At 39.1% G+C, this 19,780-nt stretch overlaps 1 protein-coding gene across 1 annotated transcript in view; it reads left to right on the top strand.

Moving 5' to 3' along the window:
• Positions 1-5,825: 5,825 nt before the first annotated feature.
• Positions 5,826-19,780, top strand: part of LOC123972533 (flocculation protein FLO11-like) — a 76,348-nt gene continuing 62,393 nt past the window's right edge. The window contains exon 1 of the mRNA XM_046052059.1: positions 5,826-5,963. The gene's annotated coding sequence lies outside the window, so the exon portion shown is untranslated. The remainder of the gene's footprint in view (positions 5,964-19,780) is intronic.

Genomic DNA, 19,780 nt, shown 5'->3' with positions numbered 1-19,780 from the left:
AGATATGTACACCTTACAAAACACAAAATGGTTTTCAGTCATGAATTTGAAGTTGTGATATTATCAGGTTGAAGTTGAGGACACAAGACGGCATTTGTAACACCAATGGGGTTCTGGGAATTTAATCGCATGCCCCAGGGGTGACCAATGCTCCCAGCACGTTTCAACATGTAATGGAGAAGTGCATGGGGAGCCTCAAAGACGTTCTAGTGTTCTTAGATGACCTAATTGTCTTCTCTAGCACCCTTGAAGAGCACAAAGCATGAAAGCTGAAAGGAAACTCTCCCCAGAGAAGTGTCATTTTTTCAAAACATCCGTCAAATACCTTGGGCATATTGTGTGAGTAAGGAGTGGAGAAATAGCCACTTGCATAACCTGGTGTGAAATCCAACAACATTAAAGAGCTGAAGTCGTGTCTGGGGTTTGCAGTGTATTATAGGCAATTCATTTGAGATTATGCTAAGATAGCAAGGCCCCTGAATGAGCTAACGGCAGGTTAGGGTAGTGTGGGGTAATGACCGAGACCCCATTCACCCTGTAACAAGTCAATGTACCATCAAAATGATTTTGAAGTTGTTGTAAGATAAAAATACTACATAATTTTGCTTTAATTAAACATAATCAACCCCCCCAATTCTGTATTGATGAGTGAAATAAAAAGTATAATATGCATAATGACAAGACATCAAACTACTGTCATATTTTTTAATTATAATACAAATCTCCTCAGACCACCATTTCTAACATCATCATACTCTGTCTTGTGACTCTCAGTTTAGCGAGGTTTGCGGTGTTGCCACAGTATTTCACGATCTTTGCACACCCTATCTCCAAAGCTAAAATACAGCCAGGCACAGTCAGCCATAGTCAGTATTCAGTCTTCATGTGAAATGTAAAGGGCTGCAGTGGCTCACTTTCAATAAGCTACGTCACAGACCCATAGTACTCACATGACATTGACAGGCGGAACGAGAAGTAGTGCCTATAACCGGGTATAATTAGACCATCCTGGTGAAAGCAAGTTATTTATTCTAAACTCACACTCACTCCAAATTACTGAGTTTACATAGTGATCCTTTTATAAGAGGATCAATCCTAGAGCAGGAAACGTTTGGATCAAAAATATCGATACTTTATTATCGACCCGCACATCTCTATAACTTATTAACAATTGGTCCAATCGTCCTGCACTCTGGTCGGCTAACCTCCTTACGGTTTTAAATTAAACTGGAGTTGGAAGGAGATGAATTCAGACATACTAACCATTTATATTCTTCATCCTTCATTCATTTATTGCCTAAAATATTTTTGAATTTGTTAACAGTGGTAATGAATGAGATACTTATTGACTGCAGTAAGAGGACAAACTTTGTTTAAATACCTACCATTTATTCCACTTGTTAATTAAAAAGACAGAGAGGGGATCTCTGAGAAGGAGGAATGAGACAGCAAAAGAGGAGACAGGGTAGATGGTGTGACAGATTGAGTTTGGGTGAGACAGGAACAAAGATGCTGATGATAAAAAGAGAGAGACAGAGAGAGATGGAGATGATGCAGGCAGGCAGGATATTACATAACTGTCTGTCAGACCAGGAGAGAAGAAGGGAGGAAAGGAGGGAGCAGAAGAAGGAGTGATGGAAGGATAAATAGAGGAGAGGACAGGCAGTGACGCAGTCTGAGAAGGAAGAGAAACCACCCCTGACTCCTCCTCTGTATGAACCTGATCAAGATGACAGAATTACAGCCAGATTCATTTCAGAAGCGTGTGTGTGTGTAGATCAAACCCAGCTGAGCTTGCGTTGCAGTATGAAGTTCCACAAAAAGCAACATGAAAAGACAGTTTCCCACATGCCAACTACTACTTTGGTAATTATGTTCAAATGAGGCTTAACAGTGACACAATTTCTCTTGACTGTTCCTCTATATTTAAAACTCCAATATTGCTCCAGCATGTGTACTATAGACTCTATTCACTATATTTCCCACAACAACAAAGGTGACAGCATCATGTTCATTTGTCATCCTACTTCTGAGAGGGATCTAAGCTAGCTGCTAGCCAAAATGTTTGACAATTAGAAAATTACAGCAACAATATTGCAGGCATAATGTGAAGAGGTCCAACTGTTGCAATTTACAATTTGCACCCTCCTCCTAAAGATAAGGAACACTTGAGGGTATGGCTGAAGGATTTAAACCTGAAGTGCTCACCCAAGTGCCCATATCTGTGTTCCTGTTTACGATGCCCCGGTGAAGAAGTCATGTCAGGTGCTGAACAGGTTGTCAGATTCATTAATAAATGTATTAATTAGAAACAAGCTGTTAACTAAATACAAAGAATTTTGCATGATTACCATTGCCACCCTCTATATTTCATATTTAAGATGGTGCAAGATAGTATGAGCTCCTCCATTTAATAGCTCACATTATTCCTGTAAGTAATATATATTGCAGCTGCTAGTAGGCTAGCTAGCTACAACTCATTCAGATATTGATACTGACCTTCACTTGAGTGAATCCTGATGACCCTGATGAAGCTGCGTCTAAATTTATTGCATGGTGACCTTGCTAAAAGGTTTGGTCTTTCTCACTCCATAAGGTGATTTCACGCTTCCCCCCGCTTCATGAAGGAGTCACCCCAGGGGAACATCTCCGTGTTACCGGAGTCTGCGTTAGACTTTATTCCACAGAGATTTATTATAAGTTCTTCAAAGGAGACCTGATAAAGTCACATCTTTAGTAAATTGAAATAACAATCAATGCATTATGCAAGTGTTCAAGAAATCACTTTATTAAAGCTCTATCTAAATAGACTAATACTACTAATCATACTTATAATAAATTATTACTTTGTGAGCTCTTCAGAAGCGTTAAAGTGCTGCACAAACTTGCGTCAGTCACCGGAGTTTGATTTCCCCACGTTGGTCGATGGTGATGATGCAGGATCAATCGCCAAAGCTGTCCAATCAACAAGTTACCTGTACGTCTGTGTAACGTCATGGTTACTTCTCTGGTCCGTTTGTAAAACTGCAGTGTGAACATGAACTGGAACCAGAACTAAAATGCAACAGCGCATCATTTTTTTCACTTGATCCGGACAAAATTAACCGAACTACAGGTGTGAAAGCACCCTAAGACTCGCAGCCCCTCTATAGTGCGGGCCCCAGTGTGGCTACACTGTCTGCACTGTCCATACCTGCACCCTTGAAGCCATACATTGTATATAAATATGGACATAACAAGATTGGAGCCAGGGCCTTCCAAAGAATAAACATTTAGAGTGGGTCAATCCAATAAAAAACTGAGAAAGTTGTATTTAGATAAGGCTGGAACACGAGAAAATACAACAGATCAGGTATAGACAAATCCCGGCTGAGAGAATCAGAAGAGTTCTTAAGGTGAATGTTGACATCACCACTTATTTTTTCACACATTTTTGACTCCACTGAAGATTGGAATTAGGGTTAGTTATTACTGTAGGGATTGATTTTTATGATTAAAAAAATCCAATTCCAAGCTGTTGCATGGAGAAGATGAATGAAAAGATGACTGGTCTGTGTATGTGAACAAGTAGTCATTTGTCATTTTGATGTGTATTTTTGTTTACACTGCTTTTGTGCTTGTGTACTGAGGACAGTATGTGATATTTAAGAGATTACAAACAAACCCAACAAATCAAATGGAAGCCATAATCTCAGATAATCCAACTGCTGGTCAGTCATCTGACTAGCTAGCTTCATCAGCCTGCAACTCGGACAGTCATACAGTCAGTCAACTAACCACTTACACTGACATTCAGTTTGTTCAAGTCAAGCATTGTCTTGTGTGGTCCACAAGTGTTCTACAATTATTATAATTAGCGCAAGTAAAAGCCAGGCAAGCAATTTATGCAATTTTGAATGTATCATTGTTTGTAAATTGTTTGGGTTGTGTACATTGTTTGTGTCTTGTGGTCTTTTGTATGTATTTGTTCTTGAAATTGGAGGTTGGTGCTGTTCTGTATATATCCTTTCTCTAGTCCTAATCTTGTCTTAATCAAAAAAACTTGAAACAACTACAGACTGTTCAGAACTCAGCTGGTAGGCTTTTAACCAGAACCAAGAGGTACAATCACATCACACCTGTTTTAGCCTCTTTAATTCCTATTAAAAAATATGTGAAATACCTGAAAATGAGCATAATATGATCTTTTTAATGTTTACTATACTTATAATTTACTTTTTCTGTCAAATAAAAAATTACTCGGACTTTCCTTATTGTTCGGACTTTCTGGTGTGCTGGAGATTTCTAAGGCCTCTCTTATTTTACAGTAGTTTTGCCAAAGAGCTTTAGTGGAATCAGTTTGGCAGCTCAACCAAGTGTTTGATTGTGACTTTTATGTTGAGTCTATATAGGTATAGAGAATAGGCAGCACAAGGTATATATAATGAATTAATGGGTTTCTTTACTTCAAGTGCACCTGCAAGCCATTGCACCACCCTAACATGTAGCTGGCAAATGATTGGCCTCTATAATTAGATAAGTCCAGCCCAAAACTATCCACCATGGCGACCACACAATCTGCCAAACTGTATTGCTCTGAATTGGCTCAAAAGCCAGAAACTGTTCCACAGTCTTACCTTGCTTGCTAACACATCTAGAGATAAATGTTAACAGCATGAGGTAGGTCAGGAGTTGAATCTACACTGTCGGAGAAATATTTCGCATCACAAAGCTCTTCTCCAGTTGGGCTTATTGCCAGTTTTTTCTCCCACTAACTCAATGAACTCTTCACAATTTAATGTCACAAAAATCCCCAAACACTTTCAGTTTTTTAATGATCATTTCCTCTAAATGCCAGACCTGTTTCTCCTAAAACCTTGATAACTGCCACAACACAGTCATATAACATCCCTCCAATATTACCTCACATATAAGGTTTGCTTTATGGCTGAGTCAGTTGCCCCAGACTAGCTCAACCTCTGTATCAGTGTTAGCATGTTGAACATACTGTCTGAGCTACTCTTGTGTTCAGAAATATTGTGCAGATGTTTCCAGAGACAAAAACGCTTGCACACAGTCTCTTGCCAATGCAGGGTAGTTAGCTTCTCTGTTGCCGACACAAAGAGACCCCTTTTTAAATGAGAATTGTTTTTATTTTGTCAGTGGATATATTTCCCACAGGATCCATGAGGGTCTCACACTAAAGTAGTCTTTGTCTCTTTGTACATCGGATGTACTGCATTCAGGTCAGGTATATTTTTAACTGCTGGTGTTCAATCCAGTGTTTATTGTTTTTCCAAACTAATAATTGTCTCGTGTGGTCTGTTAAACAGTACATGTATCCAGTTCAGTGCCTCACTGAAGTGAATAATTTCTAAATAGTAATAATGTAATAGTAATAGAAATAGTTAGAAATAGTTTTGACCATGTTATTGACATTTGAGCTACATATATTGCGTGATTTAAATGGCTAATTTACTTCAATTAACATAAATGTGCTAAAAATTTAATTTTTGCTATTTTTAAAATATTGTAATATTGATTTTTCTTGTGGTGTTAGTATGTAGTGATGTCCTTTGGGTTTCAAAAAACATTAGTTTTTATATGTTTTTCTCTGTCTTGGTCTTACCTTGGGTCCATACTGGAATTACACATTTTAGTCCTTGGATTTATTGCAGTCTCACAACTCCATCAAAAAATCGAGTCAAAGTATCTGTATTTACGGCAACAAGTGAAGGCCGCAGCAGCCCTGCTGCCTTCAGATTCAGGGGGAAAAGGCTTTTCTTGCTGCCTCCTGATTGGCTGCGCCTGTTGAGAAGGGGGCGAGGCTTGTGTGTGAGCGCTCGCTGGCACCAGTCTGCTCTGCAAGCAGCGAAAGGTGGAGAGATTTTCACCATCACACACTGTGACTGTTACACATATACACACACGCACACACTCACACATATACACAGTCAGCGAAAGAAACGGGACGCATAGAAACGGTGAGTAGAGGGAGTGTTTCTCAATTTATATCTGATTTACGATGTGTCATCGTCGTTGTTTATCCTAGCGCTGCGTCATCCTCTCGCGCGTTGCTGAAAGATGAAATTAATGAAATATTTATGACAGTTATCTGTATTTAGGTCTCGCGCTGCAGTGGCATGGACATGGGCCTATTTTTAGCTAGTTATATGGCGGACTGGCAATTTGACAATGCTGTGCACGGTGTTTCCCATCACAATGGCAGAGGAGAGTGGGCGTGTGATGGGGGGGATCTCTGTCTCTCTTGCAGAGGTCCGTGGATTCGTGTCTCTTTGTTATGGTGGTGCCGCAGTCGGGATGGTACACCCTCCTGCTGAAAAATCACTAGGCTGTAGTATTCCTATAATGTTCCTGCATTCTCACTCATGCTACTCAGTAATCATTAAAGACTGTATAGTGTGTCGTTGCATCTAATGGTATTTCAGACTCTTACCTGTAACCTTTATAATATTCCTATATGGGACTACAGTAACCAATATCCTGCTATTTTTAGTGCTATTTTCTACTTGTTTTCTACAAGATTTTTTATTCTCAAAGGCAGTCATCTGCAGTTACAGCACCTAAACAGTTCCCAGTTTTTAGGAAGAGTCTGATGGTCTATAGGGACTAAGCCTGGCTGTTATACAATAATACTCATCCACACATACACACTCTATACACAGCTACATACACACACAAACACACACACTGCATCCTCTGTCTCTGTGTGGATTAGTACACATTGTTCTATCTATGCGCATGTCTTTCTCTTCAGGCTGTTTCCGTTTTCGGTCTTCAGTCTATTTGACATATGAAATTGAACGTGGGATGTTTGAGGATCATAAATGCCTTGTAAACTCATGAATAAATGCACTAGCCGCAGCACAGACACGCTGTTAGGAATACTATCAGAGTAGGAACATCTTAATTCTCCCCTTCAATTTCCCTTAAAGTAGAAGTGGCTCTAAAATTTGAGTAAACACCATAGTTTCAGTTCTGCATCTGCTTTTTGCATAACTTTAACTTTAAGTTACACGATGTTCAAAGCCAAGACATATTCTGTACAGTAATTCAGCATGACATTTTTTTTTTAGAAAGTTTTCTAGAAAATAATTTGGGATAATTGTCTGTTGGTAGTCAGTGCTTAGTGTTGACGGACCTGATGTTCCTGCACGGTTGAAGAGGTTGGTCATTTTTCTGAATGTCTTGTGTGTGTTTGTGGTTGTTGGGCACTTTCTGCCATTCCAGCTCTGCCTACCTGTCACCTTGTTACAGTCTGTCTCTCACTCTGTCACTCATATGTCACACTGTATTTAATCAAAAGAGCCTTTTGAGATTTGATTATTTATTTTGTGACATAACTACTTGGAATAGACCAGGAATAAACCGTGTTAGATGGTTGGAAATTAAAATTTAGCACGTCATATCTGGTGATAGATTAATATAATTTTAGCCATTTTCTATTTAAAAACTCTCTCAATAGCAAGTTATTCTTTAATATAATATATATATTATTATATCTAATGCTATATGTTCTTATTTTTGGGAGTGATGAAGTAGGTAGTAGAACAGGTTGACTACTTGAGTGAACTCACTATCGCTTCCATTTATATTTATTTATTGGGGAAAATTGTATGCCATTTTTGACAAAAGTAAGGCTATGACTGACTATTAATTTCATAATGGATTTATAATCAAATAATAATTTTGTCTGTAAAGGCCAGGAAATAGAAAACATTGCCCTTCATCTTCAAACTTGCTTATTATTTCCAGCAGACACTCCAAAAAATCCATGAATATTCAACACACCATAATATAACTGAGAGAAGAGAAGTCAGCAAATCCTCACATCTGAGAAGCTTGAACCAGAGAATATTTAGCCATTTTCTTGTAGAATGATAGTCAATTATCAAAGTAGTACAAAAAGTCAACAAGTCCCCACCTGGCTTGGAACAATGGATGTCACAGTATCTTAAAATCGCCATGTTATGAATGATCATTTTTCAAAAAGACTTTTCGGCAGATACCCCCGAAAGCATCAATATTCTGAGCCCCAAATACAAATTTTCCAACTAATTCAGTTTGGGTTCACTCAGGAAAAACTAAAATGGTCCAGAAATTGTAAACAATTGTTAACCATGTGGTTAACAGTTTGCAGGTTTTTTTTTTTACTTTCACACAATACTGCTCAACAGATCGCTGCAATCAATTCTCTTTCATTTTATCACTGAATAGTTTTAACATATCAGGGTTATTATGCACCTTCTCTAATAACTGAGAAGTTTTCTCTTTAGCCCAATATTTAGGAGGCATCTCACCAACATTTTGGTAGCAAACGCGCTTCTAGTTCACCAGCCACCAAAACATTTTTCTTAACCAATGAAATTACACATACAATAGTATGCTTCCTATTACTGATTCAGAAATTAACCACTCCAGAGTTCACTTGACCACCCCTTTGAAGTGGACCAGAGAGCAGTTGTTTGGAAACCTTGTAAACTATGCAACAAAAGTCCATACGGCCATTAGAGCAGAGATGTCCCACAGACTCCAGATTTGGAAAAGCACAATATGTAAGATAACCCTCTGTAAGAAAGTAGAGTTGTTCAAGATGTTATGTACTGAAACTTTATACTATACCTTTGGCCTTGGAGAAAATGTTTTCAAGGGATTCACAACAGTGGAGATAATGAATGCATGTTAATGGTAGATATCAGACCCATCTTCATTGCTGGTGAATGGACACAAAGCCATATACATTAAAAGTATGGGGATGTTTTTAATTTTTTAGGTATGTGAAACAAAATAGTTTAATGCTTTTTGGTATTGAAAGGCCAGATTTGTTTCTAAATCATCTGTGAAACCATATAATAATCACCCTATAATGAAGAGTGCCCAATTTCTATTTACTACTTTCTGTGTTAACCGTACCCCTCTGGAAAGACAGACAGTCAAAAATAGAAACAATAATTAGAAATCGAAAGAAAGATGGAAAGAAAGAAAGAAAAAAGAGAGGAAGATATACCCAGTTAGAGACTGATGTAGTAATAAATGGATGGAGAAACACTTGGGAACAAACAATTTACAAAAATTGTCAGGTTCCGATAGGAAGATGGACTTAAAATGTGTGCAAAAGTAGAAAAGGGTTAATTTCTTTTATTGCCAAAATAATAAGATTTGTAAAGGGAAAAAATATTTTATAATACTATTAGAATACGTAAGAAAGAATAAAAGAAAATGCTAGTCAGGCTAGATTGTGTTTATCATAATGTTAACCATGCTAGAAATAAGTATTTGCAATGACATCCTATACATGGTTAAGCTTGTGTGTTCAGACTGATCGTGATGCACATCAAGTCAATCTCTAGATCTAACTAGATGTGAATGGAAGCAAAATTTTACCTGGGTGGAGTTCTTGGTAAGTTTTGAGATCAGCTCACAAGTAGAGGCTGGTTTTAGGAAATTGAATGCAAATTCTGCGGTCCTGTTTGCAGTGAAATACACATTTTAAGGAACTGGAAGGCAGGATATAAGGTGAATGAGCAAAGGCCTTACAGGTGAACACCTCAGATCTTGAGTGTATGGCAGGATAACAGCGTGCATGGTTGGGCAATGCAGCTCCTTTGGTATCTTTGAATGTTTAAACCATAGATAGCATGATTAAAAAGATAAAGCCGATGATGCCAAAGAGTACATGCAGGAAGCCAGATGGATTATCAGAGATGTTCTAATGCATGGCTGTTGTGATGATGATGCCATAAATTCTGTTTTAGGGATTGGTGGAATTACATACAATCCCTACACGATTACCAGCCATGCAGGCCGGAAATCAGAATAGTGGTGATCTAAACATTTTTAGTCCATTTGCCAGGCAGTCGGCCACTCAGAGTCACTTAGTTTCCCAGTGAAACAGACAGTAAACCAGCCATCCAGCAGACTGACCCTTCACTGTGGAAGTTATTTTAAAACTCTCCGCTTACTTTTATAGGCAACATGTAGGCTCTCCAGTTATTCAGTAAATCAACAAGTCAGCCAGGTAGAGGAAGTACAGTAGTTGTGATCTAATAGTGGTGTATTGACCCAGGTAATCTTTAAGTCCTTCTAGATTCTGAAACTTAAAGTTATACAGACTGACATGTAACTCGTTTATTTCGGTTGTTTTAAGCCCTTCAGCTATCGACCTATGTTGTCTTTTTCTGGGTGAGGACAGACTGACAGAACTGTAGAATGTTGTAGAAACTTGTTGCTCTGTCCAAAGCCCTCAAAATGTCTCTAAAGTCGTCAGTCCACGATGCAGATGAACAAGAAAAACTTGAGAATCCAATAATTCTTCGGATGGTTGGACGTGGTTGTTGTCTGTCACTCGATCTCTTAAAATCCACTGAAGAAAATTCTGAAGTGATCTCTGGTTCTTTGCTGTTCAAAATCTTATTCTAGGCTTTCCTTCATGTGCTGTGATGATCCAGTACTGAGCTTGATGCCTTCAGATCTGTAACCACGATCTGCCTTCTGCTTATCCTATATATTCTTTCTTCATGTTGTCTTTGGGTGTAATTGTGAGTGTGTGTTGGTGGATGTGCTGGATTGTGTGTTGGGGTCAGGATATGTCCATGTTTGATCCTTCAACTTCTCCTTTTTCGTCCGTCTCTCTGCTGCTGACTCATAGTCATGATGTCTACACCCGTTAATTATTTTACCATGAAATGATCATTTTAAATTATTCATGTTCAATATCATCAATAATCATTACTCATTTCATTGCTTAGAGCGTTGTTAAGCTCTGTATTAAAGCAGGTTTAACTGCCATTTTTGATGAACGTTCTTTCTCAAACAGAGAATGGGGGTGTGGTTAATAGTCGGACGTAACACATTACCATGACAACCAAAAACTGACCGGCTGGAGTGTTCACTAACGATATGCTTTGTTAACATCACTACACTGTAAAGTTTAGTACACTTTACTGTTTGGCAGAAGTAGCCATTACTTACCCGTGACAGAAACTAATGTGCGAGTATCAGCTGTTATCAACCATACAGTCGATGGTCCTGTCATGCACTGCACATGATAACTCCCACTATGTTTGTACGTGGTGCGCTTACTTTACCGCGGGGGTATGGTGGGTGCTTCCGCCGATGCATTGGTAAAACAGCCATCAGTAAAATGCATGTTGCAGACTGTATATAAGACGGTGGCAGGTGAAAGTGCGACTCGTTTTCTGTCATCTGTCCTCCAACACCACACGCACAGATGCCATAATGAAAATGAACAGCACACTAAACCAAGAGGAGGAAACTAAAAAATAAATGAAGATAGCCTGTTAGGTAACTTTCTGCAATAACTATGCTAGCTAACTACACCTGGCTAACTACAACTTAGTTCACTTAGCTAACTAAACTAGAAAGACAAACCAACAATCAGACACAGAGAGACATACCTACTGTAAGTTCTAAGTAAATTACATGATAAATTGGTTAGCTAGCTCGCAATGATGTTTATCGGTTTGATGCTCTGACTTAACGAGGCGTGACGGCGCGCACGCTTGGAGAATGACGTATGACTTATGGAATTACTATAGTCATACGTCACAACCCCGTTTAAACAACTAAGCAACGTTTGCAACTTTGAGCACAAAACTAAGCTATTTGTCAAAAAATAATTTGCAAACTATGTGGGTAATCAACATTGTAAGGAAATACACTGGAGGGGGGCTTTAAGCAGATGGAAAGTACTTTACACCCAGTTGTTATCAAAAGCATAATGGCTCCAGCTTTCTCCTTTGCGACCTGATAAAAAGAACGTGGGGATCTCAACTTATTTGACAAGATCAATTATAAGATCGCTTGGATTTATTAATAGTTTCACTTTTGAAATAATGCTAAAATCACAAATCTGTTATCATAAAATACTGTGGTAGGTTTGTTTGCTTTCCAATCACGAGTGAACTGCACCAGATTCCACTTGGAAGCCTACCGAGACTCACCCGTTCTCAGTACAGTTGTGTTGTCCACACAAGAGGTCAATTGACAGAGAAACGTATCAGTATCCAGATACAAACATTATGACCTTAAAAGCCCAAATTTGGTGTCCTCTGGACACATTCTAATGCCACTATCTCATCATAAACATTTATTTTAAGAAGCCTGAGAGTCTGTGGATTTCCAATGCACTATAGCTTCCTTTTGGGTGGCATGTTTTCTCTCCATTTTCTTTTCTAGTGATATACTCAACACCTGCAGTAAGCATGTCTGATTTAAGAATAAACATTCACTTTGTTAGACCCAAAGCAGGAGAATGTCTAAATGACAGGATAACCAAACGAAGGATAAAATATATGGTGTGGAAAAAAGTTATCATATATATTAATGCAGGAAGTGCCATTACATCATATTTTCTTTTTAAAACATGTTTTGTGACATCTGACATTAGTTTGCATAATTAGTCAATGGCAAAATAATACAAAAGCGTTGTAGGACATTTTAGCTTGTATGCTGAGTGTGTATAAGCAATTGTTTACTAACACATTGGCCAAAGTAGCTTCGTAAGGTCATAATATGCCAGATGATGTGTTTTCAGCTAGTGGATAAAAAATCAATGCAGCTTTAAAGGTTCAATCTAAAAATTGTTGGCCCATATGTGCACGCATTTTTTCTTACTCAACAGATGTTAAGTGTTACACAGACACTGAACACAAGTGTCTTTTGACTTTAACAACCCTTTATTGTTCAAGTACTGGGTCCATCATCTTAAACCTTTTCCAGTACCAATTTAAGTAAATATATTATATAAGAGCTTGATGCATTGGAACTTATACTGTGGGATTAAGAGTAATAATGTTGCTGCCAATGACTGAGATAACGAGAGATAGCATCAATGTCAAGCTAATTGTCTCACCCCCTGCCTAGTAATGAAGACACAGTGGGAAAACTTCTCACTGATACAATATTGTCTTTTGAGTCCGTGAGCATTGTGAAGTTGGCCTCATACTGTGCTGTTGAGAATATGGGTGCAATCTGTTGCACCAGTTACTCTTGAGAATCCGTCTGCAATAATAGTTTTTTTATTCATTATTGATGAGAGAATTATGTAAGCTATGAGCTATCTGTTAGAAGCCATTTTATTGCCACAGTGGGATTTATTGGCCTGAAACCACTGCAGACATCTGTACTGATAAAATAAATCACTGATGGAAAAATGAAAGCAGAAAACAGTCTGTAGGAGCATCATCCTGTAAACACGCTACCATGTTATCAGTTAACTAAGAAATAACAGATTCTATCTGTGGTGTAGTGTGTTATCTTCATTGCTTCCTAAATGTAAACAGTGTGGACATGTTATACAGCTTAAACTTGAACCTGCTCTGGCTTGCAGCTGTGGATATTATGGTAATTTTGAACAGGGAAATCTTGCTTTGTTAGACATACCCTGGCATTAACAGAAACCTCGTCACTGACTGACAAACCACAAAACTCTGCTATTTCATTCTTTCTGACCACCGGAGGCAGTGCTTAACACTGAGTATTATCCGTCTCATCATGCACGTGTAGGTCGAGTATTTTATATCAACAAAGTCACATGTGACCTGGGATGACACAGTGCGTAGCGTATAAAAGCTCATGTCATTGTGAAAAACGTCCCTTGATCGCAGGTAATCCATGAATGCAAGTTGAATTGAAGGGAGAAGATTGCCAACTTGCTTTTGCCACCGCATGGTTGGAGCTACGGATTTGTTCTCCAAGTTCTCCAAGAGATTAGATGATCGCGGCTACGGTCCTACCTCCCAGCTGTTAGACTTGTTTATGCCGGTACTCCAAGTACAAGTTACAATAAAATAAGTTAAAACAAGTTGCTCTTTTGAGGGTAGTCTGTTTACTGGTCTCCTTTAAAGTGTACTGTTGCTGTATTACATGTTTCCTGTTAGTGGTAGACAGCACTACTTAGTTGTAGTTAATGAATTGCTCCTTGATGAGGGCTTTCGCTTGTTAAAGCGTGTGAACGTTACCTCCTTAGTTTTGATAAAAGAGTGACGCCTCCCCAGTAAGTGGCTTTGCTGAGGGGTAAAACTTAATTTGTTGATTAATAAGATAGGTAGTTGTTTTGATTTTGGGTTACTCAAGCCTCAGGAAGTGCGGCAAGCGTTGAAGCCAATATGGTGTAGTGGCCAAACTGTGAAATTACAACTTCCGGGTCAGATGCACGCTGGTCCCAAAATCCTTTTTACCATAGACATAGACTGTAAAAGAAGCGCGCTGTAAAACAGTGGATAAGATCTTGGGAGAATCACAACCCCCACAAAATTAGAATATGATCCATTCTGTCTGGAAGAGTCGCACTGAATCATCAGTCACTTGCATTAAATCATTTTATCCCCGTTCAAGTTAGCAGATGGCTAAACATGAAGTTACCCAGCTCGGCTTGTTGAAGTAGTTCTCTATGGGCCACACGATGCGGAAGTTACGCGGTAGATCCGCGTAGTTTTGTACAGTGGAAGTTGAACTTTTTCGGCTTCACGTGCCACTAAGCAGCTTTTATAGGAATGAAACGCTGTGTCCAGTTCTCCAGTTTTATGCATCCTTGGTGTAAACACAGTCAGAGGTAGTAATTAGATGAAAAAATGAAAAGATACAATTTTTTGTACTGATCCTGTACTGTTCTCATTTTACCTCCATTGTTTTGTCTCCTTCACTGGCTCATTCACAGAGCTTTCTCTCATCTCCTCTGTGCAGTCTCGATTTTATTCATCATCTCTCACTTTGAAATAACAACACAACAAACATGGAGACACATTTGACAGACTTGTGTAGTTCGTCATCGGGATGGTTGAATAAGCTGACGGTCTACATCTTTCTGTCGTATATCTGCTATGTGTAAATGTTTTTGTGCATGTATGTGTGCGTTGTGTGTGTGTGTGTGTGTTTGAGAGAGAGATAGGTTGACGGTGTGTTGTCAGCAGTAATCTAAACTGATGCACGTCAGAGACATACTGTGCGTATATATATGTGTGTGTGTGTGTGTGTGTGTGTGTGCCAGTCAAGTAGGAGACAGAGAGGAGCTGCTGAGTTACCATGGCGACTGTCTGGGCAGCCATGACAGGATTTTGTTGACACGTCTGAGAAATGTGAAAGCTTAGTATTAGAAGATATCATTAAGAACCGCTGATGCTCTGATCTGCATTTCTTTGCATTGGAATGTTATCTTGGATTTGATGATTATTTAATCAGTTACAGTCCGGCCCGCTACTCTGCACTGGGTGGCGTAAGAATAATATTGAGCGGACTTTGATTTGTGTTGGTTATTATCTTCTCAAATTGAAAGATTCTCACTACAAACCAAGTACAAATGACACTGCTGGATTTATATGTTTGATAGTAAGTGAAATGAAATGTGTGAGAGGCGTCATTATAAAGTCCAGCTTCAGGTCACCACCTCACCACTTGTGTGGCCAATATCTCCAAATTGTTTGTACGTATAGGACAGAGTTTTATTGTAGTTGCGCCATTCTCCTGTCAAGTTTATTTTTATACATCACAACTTTGGTGTGGGAAGTGGCGAACACCTCTTTCAGGTCTGTTTTGTGCGTATGCCACGGTTATAAATGTAGACCCCTGCAAAGCATTCATAGACATGACCATATTTGGATGAGAGGATGGAGCTAGCTAGCTTGGTTAGTGTCGTGCAAAAAACAGGCTTAGCACTAAATGTACGTACCAGAAAAGAGTAACAGCCAACTCCTTAGAGTATCTTTTAATGCAACTGAACACTGAACAAAACATTTTAGGGCTGCTAGATAACGTTAGAGGACCAAAAACCAAAGCTCCTTTCAGAATCAGAATCAGGAAGAGCTTTATTGCCTGGTAGTTTTTTTACATGTACAAGGAATTTACTTTGGGGACCAGCTGCCAGACATAAACCTATATTAATAATAATTAATAATTGATGGATTTTATTTATTTACATCCTAAACCTTCATAAAATCAAGTTACACTTTTTCTTACAAAGAAAAGAGATAATGTCTCTATCTTTAAGCTATAATTAGTTTAGTTGTTTTTGGTTATATTTTATTCAGGTTTGCAGCTAGCTTTTGCTCACCGCTACAGCAGATAAACAGTTGATTTATTTGCTGAGATTTTTTTCAGTAATGGCAATTTTCCGCTGTGCTGCTCAGTAATCACTTTCTTTCTGCCTAAAGTAACACGATAGGCTATTTGACAACGTAAGGTTTAGATAAACTTTTTACCATCTTTTGGTGACATTCACAATGCTGTCAGACCAATGCTGTTCCAATACTAATACATGAATCTGATGAAAAGTAAGCTATCTGATAATCTTCATGACGGAGAGATTTACTTGTGATTTACTACATGATTATCCCTACAAATTACACAATATGACTACATTTTTTTCATTGTCACTGTGTCACTGGTGATTAGGGATGCACCGAATGTTCGGCCACCGAAATTAATCGGCCGAAAATAGCAAACAAAGCACTTCCGTGTTCTGCCCCATATGTCAAAAGACTGATTAAATTGTACTGAACAATTACGTTGACATGTCGGCAGTGTGGAAGCATTTTAAAGTGTCAGAGAAAGACGCAAAAATGGCCGTTTGCTGACACTGTTCTGCTGAATTGTCTCCTAGCAAACTCACACCATCTGTGGCTGACTTCTTAGAAAAGGCAACAAATGGTCTGACCCACTTTGAGTGTTTCTGTCACTCGTTTCTGAGAAGGCGATTAAGCTAGCCGCACCTAAATTTGGAGTGCACACGTATTCAAGCCTTTATGGTAAATCCACTAAAACGGACCAGTGCGAGCTGACAGGTAGGTTGGCCACTTTATGCTTTCAGTTTCTCTCTTTACAAAGACAAGTGTTGCAGTATGACAGTCCTACCTGAAGAAGCTGTGAAGTCTTCATGTTACGTGATACGAGAACCATATAAAACATTATTTATCAAATTGGGATGGACTTCATGAATTTAGCGCGAGGATACACATGTGATGTTTTCAAAATAAGGTGTCTATACAGTATGGAAATAAGATTAATTGGATTATATTCACAGAAAGTATAAAACATATTACATGTGTCCATTAAAAGTAAATGGTCTTGTAAGCCAAAAAAGAAATAGAGGAAGAATACCCAGGATCGCTACAAATTTGATGTGGGAATTTGGTTTGGATAACCATGGATGCAAATGAAAATTCTTGGCCGAAGCATCCAAACCAAATTTCCACATCAAATTCGTAGCGATCCTCTCCCTCCATTATCTTGGGTATTCTTCCTCTATTTATTTTTGGCTGACAAGACCACAGAAACACTCACTGTTATTCTCTCTCCCACCCACTCTCGCTCTCTCACTCTGTTCCCCTGGCTTGGTGCCTCTCTATCTCTCTTTAACTGTGTGCGAACCCTCCACTGAGCTGGACAGCAAAACTGAAAGCTGCAGTGACTTGAGATGTGCTGTGTAACTGAAAATGATGCTAAAGCAGTGCATCCCTGTTTGTTAGGCCACGTGGCTGGTTGCAGAATCATTTTATCATGATTATACTAAGCTGAAACAGTCAGCTTTACATCCTCAATAAAATCAAAACAAAAATTCTATGTTGACTGGCGCTAACGTTTAAAGAGCAAAATTTATTGTGGATAATAGTTAGAAATATCATTATATGTTGTGGCAACATGTTTTCTGAACTAACCAGAGATTTATGGTTTTGAAATAATCTGTATTGCATTTTCTGCGACCAACACTCCTATGAATGGAGGAAGAAGCAGCTCCCCAGGGCCACTAACCTCTCCATTCACTGTTACATCATTTGCACAGACTAGGATATTGTACTGTGACTCATCACTGAGCTGAACTGACCTGCAGCTCAGCTGTAAAGCTTACTTGTATGATGTATCATACTTTGGAGCAAAAACAGCTGTGTTGTGCCGAGGGAAGATATTAACTTATGCTGTGTGTTAAGCCAGATTTTTATTTCGTATTGCTGTTTTAGTTAATTCAGTAATGACTATCTTCAGACAGATCAGTCAGTGCTTATTGACAAATTGAGGTCTATTGTACCTTTGCAGACAGGCTGCTCTTAACTAATTGCCCCTACTGGGATTAATAAAGTTGATTGAATTGATTGAACGTCACCTCGACGGTACTTGATAGTGGTGTCGACAGCCCTCTGGTCATAAGGCCATTTGTCCAGACTGTGAGCATCCACTATTATTAACAAGACAGTGGTGAATAGACAGTAAATACATATTCACATTGGCAAGAAACACTCACATTAACAGATCTGAGTAATTTAATGGCATTCACCTATTTTTTCGTGCTTAGAATTTTCTCTATGGTATGACTGACATTTACAAGCCGTCCAGACTTCTCGTATCATTCATGTACAAAATAGTATGCATTTTTTCACAGGGCAAAAAACACCAATTTAACTTGAAATCGTAATGATGAATAAATTTGGAGTTCAAATATGATCCGGTAAGATGAGTACCAATTTACTGAGAGGTTTATTAGCTTTTATGAGTTTAATGGCATATTTCGGCAGGTCTACCTTCACCTACTGCAGGCTAGAATATTTTATTGTCTTATATTTCCGTTACTGAAAAGTCTCCTTGACCGCCTCTCACATCATTCATGTACCACTTTGCTTAAGAAACATATTTTATGTTAAGCGTCCTTGGGTTTGTGAAAGGCAATTTATAAATCAAAGTTATAATAATTATTATTATTATTTTCTGTCACAGTATGGTGCTGCTCTGATGACACAGTTTCGCACAGGGTGTTCACCAGTCTGTCAGTAGGTAGGTAGATAGGTTGATGGGCCTTGGATGAACTGATTCCAGGACTGCGAGAGCCACAGATGCAAAGTAGAAGGTACAAGGTAGATTTATTTAACATTTTACAAAACAGGGGTGTATAATGTTATTAAGTTCCCATATTTCATAATAAGTCGTAGAAATAAAATTATTTTACATGATGCAGTACTGAAGATAAATTTAGGAATCTCGCAGCCTAAGAGAAGAAGCTGCTTTGTAGTCTTGTGGTACGACAGCGGATACTTCTGTATCTCCTGCCGGACGACAGCAGGGTGAGTACTGCAGGCTCACCTCACAGATATCACTGATGCCCGGTAGATGGGTACCAATGATCTTCTGAGTGGTTTTAATCACCCGCTGCAGAGCCCACCTGTCCTGGGCCATGCAAATGTAAATGTAAATGCTCCGTACTTGTATAGCGCCTTTCTAGTCTTTTCGACCACTCAAAGCGCTTTTACACTACATCTGCATTCACCAGTCACACACATTCATACACTGAGCCTAAGTGCTCAAACGGAAACTAACATTCACACATACACTGGCGGAATAGCCGCCAGGGGCAAATCGGGGTTCAGTATCTTGCCCAAGGACACTTCGACACGCAACCAGGGGGAGCCAGGGATTGAACCGCCGACCTTCCGATTAACAGCCAACCCGCTCTACCTCCTGAGCCAGAGCCAGAGCCACCCCCATGTGGGATGCACATCCCATCCCCTGTCGCCACGTCAGTTTGTGAAGTTTCCTTAAGAAATACAGCTGTTTCTGAGCTTTCTTCACCAGCGTGGACATGTGAGATGACCTTAACAGGTTCTCTGCGATGCTGATTCCCAAGAACCTGAAACTGTTCACCTGTTCCACCTCAGCTCCACTGATGTAGACAAGAGTGTGTGTCTTTGTCTCCTTTAAACTAAATCAATGATCATCTCCTTGGTTTTGCTGACTTGAGCAATAGGTTGTTCTCTGTGCACCACTCGATTTCCTGCCA

This window comes from Micropterus dolomieu, linkage group LG06 (genome assembly GCF_021292245.1).
Source record: "Micropterus dolomieu isolate WLL.071019.BEF.003 ecotype Adirondacks linkage group LG06, ASM2129224v1, whole genome shotgun sequence".
In the NCBI taxonomy this organism is placed as follows: domain Eukaryota; kingdom Metazoa; phylum Chordata; class Actinopteri; order Centrarchiformes; family Centrarchidae; genus Micropterus; species Micropterus dolomieu.
Note: the sequence above shows the minus strand (reverse complement) of the source record. Positions and strands in the feature narration are given on the sequence as shown.